The sequence below is a fragment of the Arachis hypogaea genome, chromosome 11, assembly GCF_003086295.3.
Source record: "Arachis hypogaea cultivar Tifrunner chromosome 11, arahy.Tifrunner.gnm2.J5K5, whole genome shotgun sequence".
NCBI lineage: Eukaryota > Viridiplantae > Streptophyta > Magnoliopsida > Fabales > Fabaceae > Arachis > Arachis hypogaea.
In genome coordinates, this window is record NC_092046.1 from 64,844,647 (window position 1) to 64,870,854 (window position 26,208).

A 26,208-nucleotide genomic window follows, 5' to 3' on the forward strand; every position below is an offset into this window, starting at 1 on the left:
AAAGATGGGTCCATGCTATGCAGATGTTCCCCAATGTAGTTGAGCTTGATTTGGCTATTTATGTTATAGTCAGCTTGAACTCCATACCTTGCATTCTGAAGAGTCATGAACTCCTGGATAGCTCTCATGTTATCAACATGGAGTTGGCCCAGCTGGTTGAGAGATTCTTGAAATTGTGAATCTTGTTCTCTTTGCATGACTAAAGATCTTGATTCATAATCTCTCTGTTGACTCATCATTCTCAGCTGAAGCTCCTCTTGTCTTTGTTGAGCTCTCATGTACTGTGAATGGAACTCTTCTTGCTTTTCTTGCACTCTCATGTATTGTTCGGAGATCCTTTCAATTACCTCTTGCATTCGCCCCATGTCTAGGTTGTCTTGTGGTTGGAATTGTTGCTCCTCTCCTTGTTCTTCTTGTTGCTCTTCTCCTTCCTATGGTTCTTCTCTCCTTCTCCTCCTCTGTGGTCTTCGACTTTGCTGTGCCTCTGTGACATTTGTCATTCTTTTGAGGGTTATGGGCATGCCTGGATATAGCCATGTTGGGTGCGCATCCTCTAGTGGCACTCTGGCCTTCATGCATAACCTCAAAATGGTGCTTGGGTAATAGAGCTAGGCTTCAGCAGAATTTTTCTCTGCAACCCTTTGAATGTTATTTGCAATGATCTCATGGACCTTTATCTCTCCCCCCACCATTATGCAGTGTAGCATGACAGCCCTTTGCTTGTTGATTTTTGATGTGTTTACTGTGCCAAGGATTGATCTCCTTATCAGCTCATACCATCCTTTTGCTTCAGGGATGAGATCTCCTTTTTTCAAGTACTTGTGCCTTCCTTGATTGTCCCTTTCCCAGTCAGCATTCACCACACAGATATCACTAGATATTTCATCATAATCTGGGTTCTCAGTTACTCTTTCGTGGTATCCCAGCTCATCAAAATGTGCTGACCTAAGTCCTAAGACTTTCATGATAGTCTTTAGACTAAAGTCCACTTCCATTCCCCGTACATAACTCTTGTAAGTTGGGGCTTCAGTCATATTAAGCCTTGGAATGTTAGCATAAAACTCCCTTATGATGTTTGTATTAATCCTGGTGATTAGTGAAGTGATTTCTTCCTATTTTCTCTTTCTAATCTTGGCCTTCATTTCTAGGCACCCGTCATCAGGTAGCTGGAAAGGAACTTTGGGGTATATCTTCTTATCATTCATCCACCCAAGTTGCATTTGATGGTACCATGATATGAACTTCCATCGATCATATTCATTGTCACCTTCTTCAAACATGGGTTCCTTTCCTCTTCTTCTTTTAGAGCTTGAAGAAGAAGCCATGCTTCCTTTGATGGTTGGCCGAATTGAGGTTAAGGGCTTATGAAGAGAATGGGTGAGTGGGATGTACCTTAGGAGGGAAGGTGTTTGAAGTTAGAGTGGTGTTATGGAAGCAAGTGAATAAGGGTACTTTGTTGCACAAGGGCACAGCTTCTAAGCTTTGGTTTTAGAGAACAAGAGCATTGAATATCTGAGCACAAGAAGTGTGAGCTTTTGGTTCACATGCACGGTTCAAGGGAGGCTATTTGTAGTAAGCTATTAATGAAAAAATGGATGGCTAGGATTCATTTGGAAAAGGGATAAATTAACGTTGTGCATGCAAGGTTAAATAAAGACAAAAGTTGCTTCTTCATGAAGCATATTTCTTCGGTCTTCCAAGTGCTTCTTTCAAGGATGTTCAGATTCATCCTTCAAGCCATGTGATCCCCTTTGTCTTCAGGCTAACCTTTTCTTTTCTTGTCTTGTCCCTTTCATAAAATAGTTCTCTGTGCACCTAACCATTATTACAAGACAAATTGAGTTAGTACTAACAGGAGGTGGTAAAAGAACAATTAATCTTTTTTAAAATTAAAACATTGGATATCATTCCTCATGCTTATTTAACCAACCGTGACTCTTTTTGGTGCCACCATATATAGTCTTGGAGGATACCAAACTTAGTGTTTGGTCATATGGTTCAAAGTGTTACTTCCTCCAAATGTTGTCATTGAAATCTCCATAAAATTAGCGTTACTTTTTGGTTAAACCATCATGAGAAGAACTTTATTTTGCTATTTCTAACATGAATTAAAAATTCTAACCATGGTTGCACTTTCATGATCTTCAAAGCTCAAGAAAATTTGACTTTTATCACATGTTCTTGCAATATATAGAACACCAAACTTAATGTTTGGCTATAAATTCCAAGAAATAAATGTCAAACGGGCATTATGATCATTATTTTTGAAAGGTGTCCTAGTGTGCCTGAAGGCACACCAAACTTAGAGTTGGATCATTGATGAGCAAAAAATTTATACCCATTTTGGCATTATTTTTACATAGTTTTTAGTATGTTTTAGTTACTTTTTATTATATTTTATTATTTTTATTCAAAAATTATATTTCTGGACTTTACTATAAGTTTGTGTATTTTTCTGTAATTTCAGGTATTTTTTGGCTGAAATTGAGGGACCTAAGCAAAAATCTTATTCAGAGGCTGAAAAAGGACTGCAGATGCTGTTGGATTCTGACCCTCCTGCACTCGAAGTGGATTATCTGGATCTACAGAACCTCAATTGACTCTCTCTTAATTGCATTGGATAGTAGACATCCTGGGCTTTCCAGCAATATATAATAGTCTATACTTTGCTCGCGATTTGATAGCCCAAACTGGTGCTCAAAGCCAGCCTAAAACTTTCTGGCGTAAAACGCCCAAACTGGCACCCAAGCTGGCGTTTAACCCCAAGAACAGCCTATGCACGAAAAAGCTTCAATTCTCAGCCCAAGCACACACCAAGTGGGCCTCGGAAGTGGATTTCTGTACTATCTGCACTTAGTTGCTAATTTTCTGTAAACCTAGGTTACTAGTTTAGTATAAAAACTACTTTTAGAGATTTATTTTACATCTTTGATCATTTTTATATCTTGACATCTCTGGACATTTAGTCCTTAGACATTTGGAAGGCTGGCCTCACGGCCATGCCTAGACCTTTTTCACTTATATATTTTCAACGGTGGAGTTTCTACACCCCATAGATTAAGGTGTGGAGCTCTGCTATTCTTCATGAATTAATGCAAGTACTATTGTTTTTCCTCCAATTCACTCATACTTCTTCTCTAAGATACTCACTCGTACTTCAATCTGGAGAATGATATGATCCGTGACACTCATCATTATTCTCAATTCTATGAATGCGTGCCTGACAATCACTTTCGTTCTATCTGATCTCAACGTAGTCATTGGGCGACAGCTTGAGTGCGTATCTCTTGGGTACCTAACACACGAACCGAGTCCGTCAGATTAGTATCTTCGTGGCAGAGGCTAGAACCAATTGGTAGCCATTCCTGAGATCCGGAAAGTCTAAACCTTATCTGTGGTATTCCGAGTAGGATCTGGGAAGGGATGACTGTGACGAGCTTCAAACCTGCGAATGTTGGGCGCAGTGACAGTGTGCAAAAGGATCAATGGATTCTATTCCGATGCTAGCGGGAACCGACAGATGATTAGCCATGCGGTAGCTGTGCCTGGTCGAGAAATCCGACAGTTGATTAGCCGTGCAGAAACCGTAGAGGACCATTTTCACTGAGAGGATCCTACAGCTTGCCATGGAAGGGAGCACGCATGGTTGGAAGAAGGCAATAGGAAAGCAGAGGTTCAGAAGCGACAAAGCATCTCCAAACGCTTATCTGAAATTCCCACCAATGAATTACATAAGTATCTCTATTTTAGTTTCTATTTTATTTATCTTTTAATTATCAAAATCACATAACCCATTGAATCCGCCTGACTGAGATTTACAAGATGACCATAGCTTGCTTCAAGCCGACAATCTCCATGGGATCGACCCTTACTCATGTAAGGTTTATTACTTGGATGACCTAGTGCACTTGCTGGTTAGTTGTGTGGAGATGTGAAAAGTGTGAATCACGATTTCCCACACCAAGTTTTTGGCGCCGTTGCCGGGGATTGTTTGAGTTTGGACAACTGACGGTTTATCTTGTTGCTTAGATTAGGTAATTTTATTTTATGTTTAAGTTTTTATTACTTTAATTTTCGAATATATATATATGTTTTTCAGAGTTTTTAAGAATGAATTCTAGAGTTTCATGAGATATGTTGAAACCTGGCTGGCTGTTAAGCCATGTCTAATCTTTTGGACCGAGGTTTCCACTTATCTTTGCAAGAGCCTTTTGGTTCCCATGAATCTGGTTATTGTATGTAATGCTCTGCTAAAGCTTGGCTGGCCATTTGGCCATGTCTAATTCTATTGGACCGAAACTTTAGATTAACATTGCAGGAATCCTGGAATTCTTATTAAAAATTTTGTATCTCTTTATTTTCTTTTTCCAAAATAATTTTGGAAAAATACAAAAAAATTAATAAATCATAAAAACCAAAAAATTTTTGTGTTTCTTGTTTGACTCTTGTGTCAAATTTTAAGTTTGGTGTCAATTGCATGTTTTAACTTTTCTTAAAATTTTCGAAAATTCATGCATGTGTTCTTCTTTGATCTTCAAGTTGTTCTTGATGATTTTCTTTGTTTAATCTTGTGATTTTCTTGATTTGTGTCTTTTCTTGTTTTTCATATGCATTTTTGAATTCATAGTGTCTAAACATTAAAATTTTTTAAGTTTGGTGTCTTGCATGTGTTTCTTTTCTTAAAAATTTTCAAAAATATGTTCTTGATGTTCATCATGATATTTAAAGTGTTCTTGGTATTCATCTTGACATTCAAAGTGTTCTTGCATGCATTATTTGTTTTGATCTTAATTTCTTATGTCTTGTATCATTTTGGTGTTTTTCTCTCTCCTCATTAACAATTCAAAAATTAAAAAAATATATCTTTCCCTTATTTTACTCTTCAATTTCGAAATTTTGGATTGACTTAGTCAAAAATTTTCAAAATTTAATTGTTTCTTGTTAGTCAAGTCAAAATTTCAATTTAAAAATTTTCTATCTTTTCAAATCATTTTCAAAAATCAAATCTTTTTCATTTTTCTTCTTAATATTTTCGAAAATTTTTAAAATTGATTTTCAAAATCTTTTTCTTATTTTTAATTCATATTTTCGAAATTATTGCTAACATCTAATGTTTTGATTCAAAAATTTCAAGTTGTTACTTGCCTATTAAGAAAGGTTCAATCTTTAAATTCTAGAATCATACCTTTTACTTTCTTGTTAGTCAAGTAATCAACTTTAAATTCAAAAATCAAATCTTTTTTATTTCTTTTTCAAATCTTTTTCAAAATAAATTTCAATCATATGTTTCAATCATATCTTTTTCAAAACTTAATTTCAAAATCTTTTTCTAACTTCTTATCTTTTCAAAATTGATTTTCAAATCTTTTTCAATTAACTACTTGACTTTTTGTTTGTCTTACTATTTCTTATCTTTTTTTCAAAACCACCTAACTACTTTTCTCTCTCTAATTTTCGAAAACCACTAACAACTTTTTCAAAATTCTTTTTAATTAACTAATTATTTTAAATTCTAATTTTATTTTATTTTCCTTCTTAAATTCGAATTCTAACTAATAATTAAAATAAAAACAAAAATATTTTTCTTTTTTTTTTAATTACAAATTCGAATAACTCTCTCTCTCTCTCATCTCTTTCTATTTATTTTATTTAATTACTAACACTTCTCTTCTTCTTAAAATTCGAACCCTCTCCCTCTCTCTGTGTTTGAATTCTTCTTCTTCTCCCTTCTTTATTCTATTCTTCTCTTCTTCTACTCAAATAAAGGAATCTCTATACTGTGACATAGAGGATTCCTCTTCTTTTCTGTTCTCTTCTTTTTTTATATGAGCAGGAACAAGGATAAGAACATTCTTGTTGAAGCTGATCCTGAACCTGAAAGGACTCTGAAGAGGAAGCTAAGAGAAGCTAAAGCACAACACTCTGGAGAGGACCTTACAGAAATTTTCGAAAAAGAAGTAGAGATGGCAGCCAAAAATAACAACAATGGTGGAGATGCAAGGAAGATGCTTGGTGACTTTACTGCACCAACTTCTGACTTCTATAGAAGAAGCATCTCAATTCTGCAATTGGAGCACACAACTTTGAACTTAAGCCTCAATTAGTTTCTCTAATGCAGCAGAATTGCAAGTTTCATGGACTTCTATTGGAAGATCCTCATCAGTTCTTAGCTGAATTCTTACAAATCTGTGACACTGTTAAGACCAATGGGGTTAATCCTGAGGTCTACAGACTTATGCTTTTTCCCTTTGCTGTAAGAGACAAAGCTAGGACATGGTTGCACTCACAACCTAAATAAAGCCTGAACTCTTGGAAAAAGTTGGTCAATGCTTTCTTAGCCAAATTCTTTCCACCTCAAAAGTTGAGCAAGCTTAGAGTGAAAGTCCAAACCTTCAGACAGAAGGAAGGTGAACCCCTCTATGAAGCTTGGGAAAGATACAAGCAATTAATCAGAAGGTGTCCTTCTGACATGCTTTCAGAATGGCGCATCTTATGTATATTCTATGATGGTCTGTCTAAATTGTCCAAGATGTCATTGGACCACTCTGCTGGTGGATCTTTTCATCTTAAGAAGATGCCTGCAGAATCCCAGGAACTCATTGAAATGGTTGCAAATAACCAGTTCATGTATACTTCTGAAAGAAATCCTGTGAATAATGGGATGACTCAGAAGAAAGAAGTTCTTGAGATTGATACTCTGAATGCCATATTGGCTCAGAATAAAATATTGACTCAGCAAGTCAATATGATTTCTCAAAGTCTAACTGGAGTACAAGCTGCATCCGGCAGTACTAAAGAAGCTCCCTCTGAAGAAGAAGCTTATGACCCTGAGAATCCTGCAATGGAAGAAGTGAATCACATGGGAGAATCCTATAGAAACCTTACAATCCTTCATGGAGGAATCATCCTAATTTCTCATGGAAGGATCATCAGAAGCCTAATCAAGGCTTCAATAATAATAATGGTGGGAGAAATAGGTTTGGCAATAGCAAGCCTTTTCCATCATCTTCTGAGCAACAGACAGAGAATTCTAAGTAGAGCCTCTCTGACTTAGCAACCATAATCTCTGATCTATCCAAGACCACTCTCAATTTTATGACTAAAACAAGGTCCTCCATTAGAAATTTGGAAGCACAAGTGGGTCAGCTAAGTAAAAGAGTTACTGAAACCCCTCCTAGTACTCTCCCAAGCAATACAGAAGAGAATCCAAAAAGAGAGTGCAAGGCCATAAATATACCCAACATGGCCGAAACTGTAGAGGAGGGAAAGGCAGTGAATTCTAGGGAGGAAGACCTCACTGGATGTCCACTGGCCACTAAGGAGTTCCCTAATGAGGAACCAAAGGAATCTGAGGCTCATACAGAGACCATAGAGATTCCACTGAACTTACTGTTACCATTCATGAGCTCTGATGGGTATTCTTCCTGTGAAGAGGATGAAGATATTACTGAAGAGCAAGTTACTCAGTATCTAGGAGCAATCATGAAGCTGAATGCCAAGTTATTTGGTAATGAGACTTGGGAGGATGAACCTCCATTGCTCATCAATGAACTGAATGCCTTGGTTCAACAGAAATTACCTCAGAAGAAACCGGATCCCGGAAAGTTCTTAATACCTTGTACCATAGGCACCATGACCTTTAAGAAGGCTCTGTGTGACCTTGGTTCAAGTATAAACTTCATGCCACTCTCTGTAATGGTGAAACTAGGGATCTTTGAGGTACAAGCTGCAAGAATCTCACTAGAGATGGCAGACAATTCAAGGAAACAGGCTTATGGACTTGTAGAGGATGTCTTAGTAAAGGTTGAAGGCTTTTACATCCTTGCTGACTTCATAATCCTAGACACTGGGAAGGATGAGGATGAATCCATCATCCTTGGAAGACCCTTCCTAGCCACATGATGAGCGGATAATTTATACGCTTTTTGGCATTGTTTTTAGTATGTTTTTAGTATATTTTAATTAGTTTTTATTATATTTTTATTAGTTTTTAAATAAAAATCACTCTTCTGGACTTTACTATGAGTTTGTGTGTTTTTCTGTGATTTCAGGTATTTTCTGGCTGAAATTGAGGGACCTGAGCAAAAATATGATTCAGAGGCTGAAAAAGGACTGCAGATGCTGTTGGATTCTGACCTCCCTGCACTCAAAGTGGATTTTCTGGAGTTACAGAAGTCCAATTGGTACGCTCTCAATTGCGTTGGAAAGTAGACATCCTGAGCTTTTCAGCAATATATAATAGTCTATACTTTGTCCGAGATTTGATGGCCCAAATAGGCGTACTAAGTCAGCTCAAGAATTATGGCGTTTAACTCCAAAACTGGCACAAAAGTTGGAGTTAAACGCCCAAACTGGCACAAAAGCTGGTGTTTAACTCCAAGAAAAGTCTCTACACATGGAAGCTTCAATGCTCAGCCCAAGCACACACCAAGTGGGCCCAGAAGAAGATTTCTGCATTAATTACTGATTTCTGTAAACCCTAGGCTACTAGTTCTCTATAAATAGGACCTTTTGCTATTGTATTTTCATACTTTTAATCTTTGATGAGTCTTATGCTATCTTAGACACGTTTTAAGGCTGGCCATTCGGCCATGCCTAGACCTTGTTCTTATGTATTTTCAACGGTGGAGTTTCTACACACCATAGATTAAGGTGTGGAGCTCTGCTGTTCTTCATGAATTAATACAAAGTACTATTGTTTTTCTATTCAACTCAAGTCTATTTCTTCTCCAAGATATTCATTCGTTCTTCAACTTGATGAATGTGATGATCCGTGACACTCATCATCATTCTCACCTATGAACATGTGCCTGACAACCACCTATGTTCTACTAGCAATGGCTTGAATGCGTATCTCTTGGGTTTCTAATCTAAGATTGGAACCTTCGTGGTATAGGCTAGAATTATTGGCGGCCATTCCTGAGATCCGGAAAGTCTAAACCTTGTCTGTGGTATTCCGAGTAGGATCTGGGAAGGGATGACTATGACGAGCTTCAAACTCGCGATTGTGGGGCGTGTGACAGACGCAAAAGGATCAATGGATCCTATTCCAACATGATCGAGAACCGACAGCTGATTAGCTGATGTTGTGACAGAGCATCAGGACCATTTTCACTGAGAGGATGGGATGTAGCCATGGAAAGGAGTATGAATGATTGGAAGAAGGCAATAGGAAAGCAGAGGTTCAAGGGGAACAAAGCATCTTCATACGCTTATCTGAAATTCACCAATGAATTACATAAGTATCTCTATCTTTATTTTATATTTATTTTCATCACCTTAAACTCCATAACCATTTGAATCCGCCTGACTGAGATTTACAAGATGACCATAGCTTGCTTCAAGCCGACAATCTCCGTGGGATCGACCCTTACTCACGTAAGGTTTATTACTTGGACGACCCAGTGCACTTGCTGGTTAGTTGTGCGGAATTGTGACAAAGTGTAATTCACGTTTGAGAGCTCCAAGTCTTTGGCGCCATTGTTGATGATCACAATTTTGTGCACCAAGTTTTTGGCGCCATTTCCGGGGATTGTTCGAGTTTGGACAACTGACGGTTCATCTTGTTGCTTAGATTAGGTATCTTTTCTTCAGAATTTTTAAGAATGAATTCTAGAGTTTCAAGGTGATGTTCCCACCATCACAAAAGCTTATTGATTCTCATCAATTTAGCTATTGAATGTAATGTCCTGCTGAAGCTTGGCCAAACATGTCTAATCCTTTTTAGACTGAAGCTTTAGACTAACATTGCATGATTCCTGGAATTCTTATTAAAAGTTTTGATTCTCTTTATTTTCTTTTCTATATAATTTTCGAAAAAAAATACAAAAAATTTTAAAATCATAAAACCAAAAATATTTTATGTTTCTTGTTTGAGTCTATTGTCTAATTTTAAGTTTGGTGTCAATTGCATGTCTTTATCCTTCTCATTTTCAAAAATTTATACATATTGTTCTTCATTGATCTTCAAGTTGTTCTTGATGATTTCATTGCTCTGATCTTCAAATTCTCTTGTTTTGTATGTTTTGTTGTTTCTTACATGCATTTTTACGTTGTTATAGTCCTTAGTATACAAACTTTTAAGTTTGGTGTCTTGCATGCATTGTTTATTTGATCTTAGTTGCATTTTTATTGATTCCCATCATCAAAAATTCAAAAATATTTTTTAAAAACTATGTCTTTTCAAGTCAATAATACAGAGAATTGAAGATTCAGAACATTCAGCAGAGGAATCAAACAGAAAAAGCTGGGCGTTCAAAACGCCCAGTGAAGAAGGAAAACTGGCGTTTAAACGCTAGCCAGGGTACCTAGCTGGGCGTTTAACGCCAGGATGACACTAGAGGGAAGATTTTGTTTTTAATTTCACATTTTTTTCAAGTTTTCATAATTTTTCAAAATCAAATCTTTTTCAAATCATATCTTTTCAATCATATCTCTTTCAAAATCAATTTCTTTCCATTTTATATTTATTTTTACTATTTTCAAAAATCCTTGCTTCAATTCAAGATTTACTTCAAAAATTTTCAAGTTGTTACTTGCCTATTAAGAAAGGATCAAATTTTAAATTTTAGAATCATATCTTTTAATTTCTTGTTAGTCAAGTAATCAACTTTAGTTTTAAAACTTTCTCTTTTTAATTTGATTTTCAATCATATCTTCTCAATCATATCTTTTCAATCACACCCTTTTTCAAAATTAATTTTCAATCATATCTTTTTAATTTCTGATTTCAAAATCTTTTTCAAAAATCACTTGATTTCTTTCTCAATCTTAGTTTTCGAAAACCAATTACCAAATTTTCAAAATCTCTTACTTTAATTTCAAAAATTTCTTCCCCTCTTCTCACATCCTTCTATTTAAGGGACTAAGACTCCTCATCATGGTGCAATTCGAACTCTGTCCCTCTTGATAAGTTCGAATTCCCTCTTCTCCACCTCCTCTTTCTATTCTTCTTTTCTTCTGACACTTTAAGGAATCTCTATACTGTGACATAGAGGATTCCATACTTTCTTGTTCTCTTCTCTTTCATATGAGCAGGAGCAAAGATAAAAGCATTCTTGTTGAAGCTGATCCTGAACCTGAAAGGACCTTAAAGAGAAAGCTAAGAGAAACTAAAACACAACTCTCTCTAGAGGGCCTAACAGAGCTCTTCAAAGAAGAAGAAACCATGGTAGCCGAAAACAACAACAATGCCAACAATGCAAGGAAGGTGCTTGATGACTTTATTGCACCTACTCCTGATTTCTATGGGAGAAGCATCTCTATCCCTGCTATTGGAGGAAACAACTTTGAGCTTAAGCCTCAATTAGTTTCTCTAATGCAACAGAATTGCAAGTTTCATGGACTTCCATTGGAAGATCCTCATCAGTTTTTAGCTGAGTTCTTGCAAATCTGTGACACTGTCAAGACCAATGGGGTTGACCCTGAAGTCTACAGACTTATGCTCTTTCCTTTTGTTGTAAGAGACAGAGCTAGAACATGGTTGGATTCACAACCTAAGGAAAGCCTGAACTCTTGGGAAAAGCTAGTCAATGCCTTCTTGGCAAAGTTCTTTCCACCTCAAAAATTGAGTAAGCTTAGAGTGGAAGTCCAAACCTTTAGACAGAAGGATGGTGAGTCCCTCTACGAAGCTTGGGAGAGATACAAGCAATTGATCAAAAAGTGCCCTTCTGACATGCTTTCAGAATGGAGCATCATAGGAATCTTCTATGATGGTCTGTCTGAACTATCCAAGATATCATTGGATAGCTCTGCTGGAGGATCTCTTCATCTAAAGAAGATGCCTGCAGAAGCTCAAGAACTCATTGAAATGGTTGCAAATAACCAATTCATGTACACCTCTGAAAGAAATCCTGTGAATAATGGGTCAACTCAGAAGAAAGGAGTTCTTGAGATTGATACTCTGAATGCCATATTGGCTCAGAATGAAATATTGACCCAACAAGTCAATATGATTTCTCAGAGTCTGTCTGAAATGCAAGCAGCAACAGGCAGTACTAAGGAAGCTTCCTCTGAAGAAGAAGCTTATGATCCTGAGAACCCAGCAATGGAAGAGGTGAATTACATTGGAGAACCCTATGGAAACACCTATAATCCTTCATGGAGAAATCATCCAAATCTCTCATGGAATGATCAATAGAGACCTCAACAAGGTTTCAACAACAACAATGGTGGAAGAAACAGGTTTAGCAATGGCAAGCCTTTTCCATCATCTTCTCAGCAACAAACAGAGAATTCTAAGCAGAGCCACTCTGACTTAGCAACCATTGTCTCTGATTTAATCAAAACCACTCAAAGTTTCATGACTAAAACAAGGTCCTCCATTAAAAATTTGGAGGCACAATTGGGTCAGCTGAGTAAGAAAATTACTGAACTCCCTCCTAGCACTCTCCCTAGCAATACAGAAGAGAATCCAAAAAGAGAGTGCAAGGCCATAACCACATCTCACATGGCCGGACATGGAGAGGAGGAAGAGGCAGTGATTCCTACTGAGGAAGACCTCAATGGACGCCCACTGACCTCCATGGAGTTCCCTAAAGAGGAACCATGGGAATCTGAGGCTCACACTGAGACCATAGAGATTCCATTAAATTTACTTTTGCCATTCATGAGCTCTGATGAGTATTCTTCCTCTGAAGAGGATGAAGATGTCACTGAAGAGCAAGTTGCTAAGTACCTTGGAGCAATCATAAAGCTAAATGCCAAGTTATTTGGTAATGAGACTTGGGAGAATGAACTTCCATTGCTCATCAAAGAACTGGATGACTTGACTAGGCAGAGATTACCTCAAAAGAGACAGGACCCTGAAAAGTTCTCAATCCCTTGTACCATAGGCACCATGACCTTTGAGAAGGCTCTGTGTGACCTAGGGTCAAGCATAAACCTTATGCCCCTCTCTGTAATGGAGAAGCTAGGGATCATTGAGGTACAAGCTGCAAGAATCTCACTAGAGATGGCAGACAATTCAAAGAAACAGGCTTATGGACTTGTAGAGGATGTCTTGGTAAAGGTTGAAGACCATTACATCCCTGCTGATTTCATAATCCTAGAAACTGGGAAGTGTATGGATGAATCCATCATCCTTGGTAGACCCTTCCTAGCCACAGCAAAGGCTGTGATTGATGTTGACAGAGGAGAATTAATCATTCAAGTGAATGAAGACTCCCTTGTGTTTAAAGCTCAAGGATATCCCTTTGTAACCATGGAGAGGAAGCATGAAGAGCTTCTCTCAATACAGAGTCAAACAGAGCCCCCACAGTCAAACTCTAAGTTTGGTGTTGGGAGGCCACAACCAAACTTTAAGTTTGGTGTTGAACCCCTACATTCAAACTCTAAGTTTGGTGTTGGGAGGTTCCAACATTGCTCTGAACATCTGTGAGGCTCCATTAGAGCCACTGTCAAGCTATTGACATTAAAGAAGCGCTTGTTGGGAGGCAACCCAATTTTTACTTATCTATATTAAATTTCTATTTTCTTTTGTATTTTATGTTTTCTGTAGATTGATGATCATGAGAAGTCACAAAAACAATTGAAAAAGCAAAAACAGAAGGAAAAACAGAATGAAAAATAGAACACCCTGGAGGAGAAACTTACTGGCGTTTAAACGCCAGTAAGGGTAGCATAATGGGCGTTAAACGCCCAGTCTGGCACCATTCTGGGCGTTTAACGCCAGAAATGGGCACCAGACTGGTGTTTAACGCCAGGAATGGGCAAGAAGCTGGCATTTAACGCCAGGAATGGGCAGCAGCCTGGCGTTTAACGCCAGGATTGGCAGAAAGGGGCATTTTGCACCCCATTTGGTGCAGGGATGAGATATCCTTGATACCTAAGGATCTGTGGACCCCACAGGATCTCTACCTACCCCACCTCTCTCTCTCTTCTTCACCCATTCACCAATCACCCCAAAAACCCCTTACCTATCAAATCCCACCATTCTCTTCGCCACTCACATCCATCCTTCATAAAACCCCATCTACCTCACCATTCAAATTCAAACCACTTTTCCTCCCAAATCTACCCTATATGGCCGAAACCAAACCCCTTCTCCATTCCTTTATAAACCCATCTTCACTCCTTCATTTTCACACAACATACACACCACCTATCCCCCTTGGCTGAAACACATAGCCCCCTCCATCTCCTCTATTTCTTCTACTTTCTTCTTTCTTCTTTTGCTCGAGGACGAGCAACCTTCTAAGTTTGGTGTGGTAAAAGCTAAAGCTTTTTGTTTTTCCATAACCATTTATGGCACCAAAGGCCGGAGAAATCTCTAGAAAGAAGAAAGGGAAGGCAAAAGCTTCCACCTCCGAGTCATGGGAGATGGAGAGATTCCTCTCAAGGGTGCATCAAGACCACTTCTATGAAGTTGTGGCTAAGAAGAAAGTGATCCCCAAGGTCCCTTTCAAACTCAAAAAGAATGAGTATCCAGAGATCCGACATGAGATCCGAAGAAGAAGTTGGGAAGTTCTCACCAACCCCATTCAACAAGTCGGGATCTTAATGGTTCAAGAGTTCTATGCCAATGCATGGATCACCAAGAACCATGATCAAAGTGTGAAACCGGACCCTAAGAATTGGCTTACAATGGTCCGAGGGAATTACTTAGATTTTAGTCCAGAAAATGTAAGGTTGGCATTCAACTTGCCTATGATGCAAGGAGATGCACACCCCTACACTAGAAGGGTCAACTTTGATCAAAGGCTGGACCAAGTCCTCATGGACATCTGTGAAAAGGGCGCCCAATGGAAGAGAGATTCAAGAGGGAAGCCGGTTCAACTAAGAAGGCATGACCTCAAGCCCGTGGCTAGGGGATGGTTGGAGTTCATCCAACGCTCAATCATTCCCACTAGTAACCAGTCCGAAGCTACTATAGACCGGGCTATCATGATACATAGCATCATGATTGGAGAGGAAGTGGAAGTTCATGAGGTTATATCCCAAGAACTCTACAAGGTGGCGGACAAGTCCTCTCCTTTGGCAAGGTTAGCCTTCCCTCATCTCATTTGTCACCTTTGCAATTCAGCTGGAATTGACATAGAGGAAGACATCCTCATTGATGAGGATAAGCCCATCACTAAGAAAAGGATGGAGCAAGAGAGAGAACCTCACCAAGAGCATGAGGAAACTCCTCATCATGAAATCCCTGAAATCCCTCAAAGGATGCATTTTCCTCCACAAAACTATTGGGAGCAAATCAACACCTTCCTAGGAGAATTAAGTTCCAACATGGGACAACTAAGGGTGGAGCACCAAGAGCATTCCATCCTCCTCCATGAAATTAGAGAAGACCAAAGAACCATGAGAGAGGAGCAAAAAAGGCAAGGAAGAGACATTGAGGAGCTCAAGCACTCCATAAGATCTTCAAGAGGAAGAACAAGCCGCCATCACTAAGGTGGACCCGTTCTTTAACTTCCTTGTTCTTTATTTTCCTGTTTTTCGAAAATTATGCTTTATGTTTATCTATGTTTGTGTCTTTATTACATGATCATTAGTGTCTATGCCTTAAAGCTATGAAAATTAATCCATCACCTTTCTTAAATGAAAAATATTTTTAATTGAAAAAGAAAAAGAAGTGCATGAATTTCAAATTTTAAAACAGTTTAATTATCTTGATGTGGTGACAATACTATTATTTTTCTGAATGAATGCTTGAACAGTGCATATTTTTGAATTTGATTGTTTATGAATGTTAAAATTTTTGGCTCTTGAAAAAATGAAAGGAAAAGGAGAAATGTTATCTGATGATCTGAAAAATCATAAAATTGATTCTTGAAGCAAGAAAAAGCAGTGAAAAGCTTGCAAAAAAAAAGAAGAAAGAAAAAGAAAATCAAGTAGAAAAAGCCAATACCCCTTTAAACCAAAAGACAAGGGTGATAAAAAAGGATCCAAGGCTTTGAGCATCAGTGGATAGGAGGGCCCACAGGAATAAAATCCTGGCCTAAGCGGCTAAACCAAGCTGTCCCTAACCATGTGCTTGTGGCGTGAAGGTGTCAAGTAAAAACTTGAGACTGAGCGGTTAAAGTCGAGGTCCAAAGCAAAAAGAAGAGTGTGATTAAGAACCCTGGACACCTCTAATTGGGGACTCTAGCAAAGCTGAGTTACAATCTGAAAAGGTTCACCCAGTTATGTGTCTGTGGCATTTATGTATCCGGTGGTAATACTGGAAAACAAAGTGCTTAGGGCCACGGCCAAGACTCATAAAGTAGCTGTGTTCAAGAATCAACATACTTAACTAGGAGAATCAATAACACTATCTGGATTCTGAGTTCCTATAGATGCCAATCATTCTGAACTTCAAGGGATAAAGTGAGATGCCAAAACTATTCAGAGGCAAAAAGCTAAAAGCCCCACTCATCTAATTAATACTGATCTTCATAGATGTTTTTGGAATTCATTGTATATCCTCTTCTTTTTATCCTATTTGATTTTCAGTTGCTTGGGGACAAGCAACAATTTATGTTTGGTGTTGTGATGAGCGGATAATTTATACGCTTTTTGGCATTGTTTTTAGTATGTTTTTAGTATATTTTAATTAGTTTTTATTATATTTTTATTAGTTTTTAAATAAAAATTACTCTTCTGGACTTTACTATGAGTTTGTGTGTTTTTCTATGATTTCAGGTATTTTCTGGCTGAAATTGAGGGACCTGAGCAAAAATCTAATTTAGAGGCTGAAAAAGGATTGCAGATGCTGTTGGATTCTGACCTCCCTGCACTCAAAGTGGATTTTCTGGAGCTACAGAAGCCCAATTGGCACGCTCTCAATTGCGTTGGAAAGTAGACATTCTGGGCTTTTCAGAAATATATAATAGTCTATACTTTGTCCGAGATTTGATGGCCCAAATAGGCGTACTAAGTCAGCTCTAGAATTATGGCGTTTAACTCCAAAACTGGCACAAAAGTTGGAGTTAAACGCCCAAACTGGCACAAAAGCTGGTGTTTAACTCCAAGAAAAGTCTCTACACATGGAAGCTTCAATGCTCAGCCCAAGCACACACCAAGTGGGCCCAGAAGAAGATTTCTGCATTAATTACTGATTTCTGTAAACCCTAGGCTACTAGTTCTCTATAAATAGGACCTTTTGCTATTGTATTTTCATACTTTTAATCTTTGATGAGTCTTATGCTATCTTAGACACGTTTTAAGGCTGGCCATTCGGCCATGCCTAGACCTTGTTCTTATGTATTTTCAACGGTGGAGTTTCTACACACCATAGATTAAGGTGTGGAGCTCTACTGTTCTTCATGAATTAATACAAAGTACTATTGTTTTTCTATTCAACTCAAGTCTATTTCTTCTCCAAAATATTCATTCGTTCTTCAACTTGATGAATGTGATGATCCGTGACACTCATCATCATTCTCACCTATGAACATGTGCCTGACAACCACCTCCGTTCTACTAGCAATGGCTTGAATGCGTATCTCTTGGATTTCTAATCTAAGATTGGAACCTTCGTGGTATAGGCTAGAATTATTGGCGGCCATTCCTGAGATCCAGAAAGTCTAAACCTTGTCTGTGGTATTCCGAGTAGGATCTGGGAAGGGATGACTGTGACGAGCTTCAAACTCGCGATTGTGGGGCGTGTGACAGACGCAAAAGGATCAATGGATCCTATTCCGACATGATCGAGAACCGACAGCTGATTAGCCGATGTTGTGACAGAGTATCAGGACCATTTTCACTGAGAGGATGGGATGTAGCCATTGACAACGGTGATTCCTAACATAAAGCTTGCCATGGAAAGGAGTATGAATAATTGGAAGAAGGCAATAGGAAAGCAGAGGTTCAAGGGGAACAAAGCATCTTCATGCGCTTATCTGAAATCCACCAATGAATTACATAAGTATCTCTATCTTTATTTTATGTTTATTTTCATCACCTTAAACTCCATAACCATTTGAATCCGCCTGACTGAGATTTACAAGATGACCATAGCTTGCTTCAAGCCAACAATCTCCGTGGGATCGACCCTTACTCACGTAAGGTTTATTACTTGGACGACCCAGTGCACTTGCTGGTTAGTTGTGCGAAATTGTGACAAAGTGTGATTCACGTTTGAGAGCTCTAAGTCTTTGGCGCCATTGTTGATGATCACAATTTCGTGCACCACCACAGCAAGAGCTGTGGTTGATGTGGACAGAAGAGAATTAGTCCTTCAATTGAATGATGACTACCTTGTGTTTAAGGTTCAAGGATCTTCTTTTGTAACCATGGAGAGGAAGCATGAAAAGCTTCTCTCAATACAGAGTCAAACAGAGCCCCACACTCAACTTCTAAGTTTGGTGTTGGGAGGCCATTATCAAGTTCTGAGTCTCTGTGAAGCTCTCTAAGAGCTCACTGTCAAGCTATTGACATTAAAGAAGCGCTTGTTGGGAGGCAACCCAACGTTATTTAATTATGTTTATTTATATTCCATCGTCATTTTATGTTTTCTTTAGGTTGATGATCATGTGAAGTCATAAAAATAACTGCAGAATTAAAGCAAACTCAAAAACAGCATCAAAAATAGCACACCCTGGAGGACAGGCTTACTGGCGTTTAAACGCCAGTAAGGATAGCAGAATGGGCGTTTAACGCCCAGCCTGACAGCATTCTGGGCGTTAAATGCCAGAATCGGCAGCACTCTGGGTGTTTAACGCCAGAAAAGGGTGTCTAGCACCTGGCTGGCATTAAACGCTAGAAATGGCAAACAGACTGGCATTTAACGCCAGAAAAAGATGTTTGGCTGGCGTTAAATGCCAGAAAGGGGGAGCAGACTGGAGTTTAACGCCAGGAAAGGTAGCAGAGCTGGCGTTTAACACCAGAATTGGCACACAGAGGGCGTTTGAACGCCAGAATGGTGCATGGAGCATAATTCCTTGACACCTCAGGATCTGTGGACCCCACAGGATCCCCACCTACCCCACCTTTTCTTCTCTCTTCTTCACACCTTTCCATAACACTCTTCCCCAAATACCCTTGACCAATCACATCAATACCTCTTCCCCAAACACCATTCACCTATCAAATCCTACCCTCTTCCCCATATTCTCTTCACCACTCACATCCATCCTACCCTCACCATTTAAATTCAAACCATTTCCCTCTATAACCCACCCTTTCATGACCGAATTTCCTCTCTTTCATACCCTATAAATACCCATCTTCACTACCTTCAATTTCACACATCATACACACTACTACCTCCCTTGGCCGAAACCACTACTCCCCTCCATCTCTTCCATTTCTTCTTCTTCTACTCCTTTCTTTCTTCTTTTGCTCGAGGACAAGCAAAACTTCTAAGTTTGGTGTGGAAAAAGCTTTGCTTTTCTATTTTTCCATAACCATCAATGGCACCTAAGGTCGGAGAAACCTCTAGAAAGAGAAAAGGGAAGGCAATTGCTTCCACCTCCGAGTCATGGGAGATGGAAAGATTCATCTCAAAAGTCCATCAAGACCACTTTTATGAAGTTATAGCCAAGAAAAAAGTGATTCCCGAAGTCCCCTTCATGCTCAAAAAGGGTGAATATCCGGAGATCCGACGTGAGATTTGAAGAAGAGGTTGGGAAGCTCTCACCAACCCAATCTAACAAGTCAGAATCTTAATGGTTCAAGAGTTCTATGCCAATGCATGGATCACTAAGAACCATGATCAAAGTATAAACCCGAACCCAAAGAATTGGCTCACAATGGTTCGGGAGAATTACTTGGATTTCAGTCTGAAAAATGTGAGGTTGGCATTTAACTTGCCAATGATGAGAGGAGATCCTTATCCTTTCACTAGAAGGGTAAACTTTGATCAAAGGTTGGACCAAGTCCTCATGGACATCTATATGGAAGGAGCTCAATGGAAGAGAGACTCAAGAGGCAAGTCGGTTCAACTAAGAAGGCTTGACCTCAAACCCGTGGCTAGGGGATGGTTGGAGTTCATCCAACGCTCTATCATTCCTACTAGCAGCCGGTCTGAAGTTACAATAGATCGGACTATCATGATCCATAGTATCATGAATGGAGAGGAAGTAGAAGTTCATGAGATCATACCTCTAGAACTCTACAAGGTGGTGGACAAGCCCTCTACTTTGGCAAGGTTAGCCTTCCCTCATCTCATCTGTAACCTATGCAATTCAGCTGGAATTGTCATAGAGGAAGACATCCTCATTGAAGGAGCAAGCCCATCACTAAGAAAAGGATGGAGCAAACAAAAGAGCCCACTCATGGACCTCAACAAGAGCATGAGGAAATTCCTCATCAAGAAATCCCTGAGATGCCTCAAGGGATACACTTTCCTCCATAAAACTATTGGGAGCAAATCAACACCTCCTTAGGAGAATTGAGTTCCAACATGGGGCAACTAAGGATGGAGCACCAAGAGCACTCCATTATCCTCAATGAAATCAGAGAGGACCAAAAGGCCATGAGGGAGGAGCAACAAAGGCAAGGAAGAGACATAGAGGAGCTCAAGCACTCCATAAGATCTTCAAGAGGAAGAACTAGCCGCCATCACTAAGGTGGACCCGTTCTTTAATTTCCTTGTTCTTATTTTTCTGTTTTTCGAATTATATGCTTTATGTTTTGTCTATGTTTGTGTCTTTATTACATGATCATTAGTGTCTAGTGTCTATGTCTTAAAGCTATGAATGTCCTATGAATCATTCACCTTTCTTAAATGAAAAATATTTTTAATTTCAAAAGACAAGAGGTACATGGATTTCGAATTTTATCTTGAAATTAGCTTAATTATTTTGATGTGGTGGCAATACTTTTTATTTTCTGAATGAATGCTTGAACAGTGTATATTTTTGAATTTGTTGTTTATGAATGTTAAAATTGTTGGCTCTTGAAAGAATAATGAAAAAATAAAAATGTTATTGATAATCTGAAAAATCATTAAATTGATTCTGGAAGCAAGAAAAAGCAGTGAAAAGCAGAGCTTGCGAAAAAAAAAGAGGTCAAAAAAAAAGAAAGAAGAAAAAAAAGAAGAGAAGAAAGAAAAAGAAAAAAAAAAGCAAGCAGAAAAAGCCAATAACCCTTTAAACCAAAAGGCAAGGGTAAAAAGGATCTAAGGCTTTGAGCATTAATGGATAGGAGGGCCCAAAGAAATAAAATCCTAGCCTAAGCGGCTAAATCAAGCTGTCCCTAACCATGTGCTTGTGGCGTGAAGGTGTCAAGTGAAAAGCTTGAGACTGAGTGATTAAAGTCGTGGTCCAAAGCAAAAAGAGTGTGCTTAAGAGCTCTGGACACCTCTAACTGGGGACTCTAGCAAAGCTGAGTCACAATCTGAAAAGGTTCACCCAGTTATGTGTCTGTGGCATTTATGTATCCGGTGGTAATACTGGAAAACAAAATGCTTAGGGTCACGGCCAAGACCCATAAAGTAGCTGTGTTCAAGGATCAACATACTGAACTAGGAGAATCAATAACACTATCTGAATTCTGAGTTCCTATGGATGCCAATCATTCTGAACTTCAAAGAATAAAGTGAGATGCCAAAACTGTTCAGAAGCAAAAAGGCTACTAGCCCCGCTCATCTAATTGGAACTAAGTTCATTGATAAGTTTGGAATTTATTGTATATTCTCTTCTTTTTATCCTATTTTGTTTTTAGTTGCTTGGGGACAAGCAACAATTTAAGTTTGGTGTTGTGATGAGCGGATAATTTATACCCTTTTTGGTATTGTTTTTACATAGTTTTTAGTATATTTTAGTTACTTTTTATTCTATTTTTATTAATTTTTATTCAAAAATCAAATTTTTGGACTTTACTATGAGTTTGTGTGTTTTTCTGTAATTTCAGGTATTTTCTGGCTGAAATTGAGGGACCTGAGCAAAAATCTTATTCAGAGGTTGAAAAAGGACTACAGATGTTGTTAGATTCTGACCCTCCTACCCTCGAAGTGAATTTTCTGGAACTACAGAATCCCAATTGACGCAATCTCAATTGCGTTAGAAAGTAGACATCCTGGGCTTTCCAGCAATATAAAATAGTCCATCCTTTGCCCGAGATTTGATGGCCCAAACTGGCTCTCAAAGCCAGCCTAAAACTTTCTGGCGTAAAACGCCAAAACTGGCACCAGAATTGGAGTTAAACGCCTAAACTGGCACCCAAGCTAGCGTTTAACTCCAAGAATAGCCTATGCGTGAAAAAGCTTCAATGCTCAGCCCAAGCACACACCAAGTGGGCCCTGGAAGTGAATTTCTGCACTATCTGCAGTTAGTTACTCATTATCTGTAAACCTAGGTTACTAATTTAGTATAAAAACTACTTTTAGAGATTTATTTTACATCTTTGATCATTTTTATATCTTGACATCTCTGGACATTTAGTCCTTAGATATTTGGGAGGCTGGCCTCACGGCCATGCCTAGACCTTTTTCACTTATGTATTTTTAACGGTGGAGTTTCTACACCCCCATAGATTAAGGTGTGGAGCTCTGCTGTTCTTCATGAATTAATGCAAGTACTATTGTTTTTCCTTCAATTCACGCCTACTTCTTCTCTAAGATACTCACTCGTACTTCAATCTGGAGAATGATATGATCCGTGACGCTCATCGTTATTCTCAATTCTATGAACGCGTGCCTGACAACCACTTCCGTTCTATCTGAGCTCAACGTAGTCATTGGGCGACAGCTTGAGTGCATATCTTTTGGGTACCTAATACACGGACCGAGTCCGTGAGATTAGTATCTTCGTGGTAGAGGCTAGAACCAATTGGCAGCCATTCCTGAGATCCGGAAAGTCTAAACCTTGTCTGTGGTATTCTGAGTAGGATCTGGAAAGGGATGACTGTGACAACCTTCAAACCTGCGAATGTTGGGTGTAGTGACAGTGTGCAAAAGGATCAATGGATTCTATTCCGACGCTAGCGGGAACCGACAGATGATTAGCCATGCGGTAGCTGTGCCTGGTATTTTTCATCTAAGACGAGAAATCCGACAGTTGATTAGCCGTGCAGAAACCGTAGAGGACCATTTTCACTGAGAGGATCATACAGCTTGCCATGGAAGGGAGCACGCATGGTTGGAAGAAGGCCATAGGAAAGCAGAGGTTCAGAAGCAACAAAGCATCTCCAAACACTTATCTGAAATTCTCACCAATGAATTACATAAGTATCTCTTTCTTTTTTATTTATCTTTTAATTATCAAAACCTCATAACCAATTGAATCCGCCTGACTGAGATTTACAAGATGACCATAGCTTGCTTCAAGCCAACAATCTCCGTGGGATCGACCCTTAGTCACGTAAGGTTTATTACTTGGACGACCCAGTGCACTTGCTGGTTAGTTGTACGGAGATGTGAAAAGTGTGAATCACGATATCCCACACTAATCATATGCTTCTCAATGGCATGAAAAATTTGTCAAAATAGTCTTGGATTCATGCTAGAGAAACACTTATTATTCATACTGAAGTGTTAAAAACAAGGTAAACTAAATCATGGGCTGCATCCCATGGAGCGCTTCTTTAGCGTCACTAGCTTGACGGTTGATCTTTGTCATGGTGGATTATAATGCCTTAAGTCTTCTCCCCTTACAGTGAAACAGTCTCCACTTGATTCCTTAATGATTTCTACATGCTCTAGGGAGAGGACCTTTCTAATGGAGAACACTTGGGGTAATTGAGATGGAATGGTTGGAAGGTGGAATGGGATTGGTGGATGATGGGCTGATATCACTTTGTCTCCAGGGGAAAAACCCTCTGTAGGAATCTTTTTATTTCTCCATCCCCTTGGTAATTTCTTCACAACTCTTCCCTCTTCTTCCAATCGTGCTCCCATGTGTGTTGTGTCATGAAGTCCCTTGCTAGCTGCTCCTCTCAAATCTTGTGACTTCGGCTCTTCCTCGAATTCTATTGGTTGCTTCTTCTCTTGAGCTTCTTGTTTATCCATCAAGGAAAGCTCCAGATGCTGCCCTTCTTTTAATCCCTTGCTCTCTTGCTCAGATTCATGCACGGGTTTGAAGGCTTGGAAAGTGAGATGCTCATCATGAATTCTCAATATCAATTCTACTTTTTCTACATCAATGAAGGCTTTTCCAGTAGCTAGAAATGGTCTCCTGGTGCACGAAATTGTGATCTCAGGCAACGGCGCCAAAAACTCTGTACGCACGTCTTAATAAATCATTTTTCATTCACAACTTCGATACAACTAACCAGCAAGTGCACTGGGTGGTCCAAGTAATAAACCTTACGTGAGTAAGGGTCAATCCCACGGAGATTGTTGGTATGAAGCAAGCTATGGTCATCTTGTAAATCTCAGTCAGGCGGATAATAATTGATCATGAGTTTTCGAAATTAAATAATAAATAGACAGAAAATAAAGATAGAAATACTTATGTATATCATTGGTGAGAATTTTAGATAAAGGTAGAGAGATGCTTTCGTCCCTCTGAACTTCTGCTTTCCTGCTGTCTTCATCCAATCAGTCCTACTCCTTTCTATGGCTGGCTTTATGTAAGGACATCACCATTGTCAATGGCTACTTTTCATCCTCTCTGGAAAATGGTCCTATGCGCTGTCACTGCATGGCTAATCATCTGGAGGCATCACCGTGATCAATGGCTGCATCCTATCCTTTTGTGAAAATGGTCCAAATGCTCTGTCACAGCACGGCTAATCATCTGAGGTACTCGATCATACTGTAATAGGATTCACCCTCCTTTTGCGTCTGTCACTACGCCCAGCACTCGCGAGTTTGAAGTTCGTTACAGTCATTCAATCCCAGAATCCTACTCGGAATACCACAGACAAGGTTTAGACTTTCCAGATTCTCATGAATGTCGCCATCAATCTAGCTTATACCACGAAGATTCTGATTAAGATATCCAAGAGATAATCATTCAATCGAAGGTAGAACGGAAGTGGTTGTCAGGCACGCGTTCATAGGGAATGATGATGATTGTCACGTTCATCACATTCATGTTGAATTGTGAATGAATATCTTAGAAGCGGAATAAGTTGAATTGAATAGAGAAACAGTAGTACTTTGCATTAATTCATGAGGAACAGCAGAGCTCCACACCTTAATCTATGGAGTGCAAAAACTCTACCGTTGAAAAATACATAAGTGAAAGGTTTAGGCATGGCCGAATGGCCAGCCCCCATGATCTAAGAACTAGACGTCCCAAGATCACTAATACAATAGTAAAAAGTCCTATTTATACTAAACTAGTTACTAAGGTTTACAGAAGTAAGTAATTGATGCATAAATCCACTTCTGGGGCCCACTTGGTATGTGCTTGGGCTGAGCTTGAAGTTTACACGTGGAGAGGTCATTCTTGGAGTTGAACGCCAGTTTGTAACGTATTTCTGGCGTTCAACTCTGGCTTGTAACGTGTTTCTGGCGTTTAACTCCAGACAGCAGCGTAGAACTGGCGTTCAACGCCCTTTTATGTCATCTAAACTCGGCCAAAGTATAGACTATTATATATTTCTGGAAAGCCCTGGATGTCTATTTTCCAACGCAATTAGAAGCGTGCCATTTTGAGTTCTGTAGCTCCAAAAAATTCACTTTGAGTGCAGGGAGGTCAGAATCCAACAACATCAGCAGTCTTTCTTCAACCTCTGAATCTGATTTTTGCTCAAGTCCCTCAATTTCAGCCAGAAAATACCTGAAATCACAGAAAACACACAAACTCATAGTAAAGTCCAGAAGAGGTGAATTTAACATAAAAACTAATAAAAACATCCCTAAAAGTAACTAGATCCTACTAAAAACATACTAAAAATAATGCCAAAAAGCGTATAAATTATCCGCTCATCACAACACCAAACTTAAATTGTTGCTTATCCCCAAGCAACTGAAAATCAAATAGGATAAAAAGAAGAGAATATACTATAAATTCCAAACTATCAATGAAACATAGCTCCAATCAGATGAGCGGGACTTGTAGCTTTTTGCCTCTTAAATAGTTTTGGCATCTCACTTTATCCATTGACGTTCAGAATGATTAGCATCTATAGGAACTCAGAGTTCAGATAGTGTTATTGATTCTCCTAGTTCAGTATGTTGATTCTTGAACACAGCTACTTTATGACTCTTGGCCGTGGCCCTAAGCACTTTGTTTTCCAGTATTACCACCGGATACATAAATGCCACAGACACATAACTGGGTGAACCTTTTCAGATTGTGACTCAGCTTTGCTAAAGTCCCTAATTAGAGGTGTCCAGAGTTCTTAAGCACACTCTTCTTTTGCTTTGGACCTTGACTTTAACCGCTCAGTCTCAAG

General features: G+C 39.0%; 1 non-coding gene across 1 annotated transcript; it reads right to left on the bottom strand.

Moving 5' to 3' along the window:
- Positions 1 to 11,572: 11,572 nt before the first annotated feature.
- Positions 11,573 to 11,680, bottom strand: LOC112725956 (small nucleolar RNA R71). The gene has a single exon (XR_003165033.1). It is a non-coding gene; the product is annotated as a small nucleolar RNA R71 (small nucleolar RNA).
- Between the last annotated feature and the right edge of the window lie 14,528 nt (positions 11,681 to 26,208).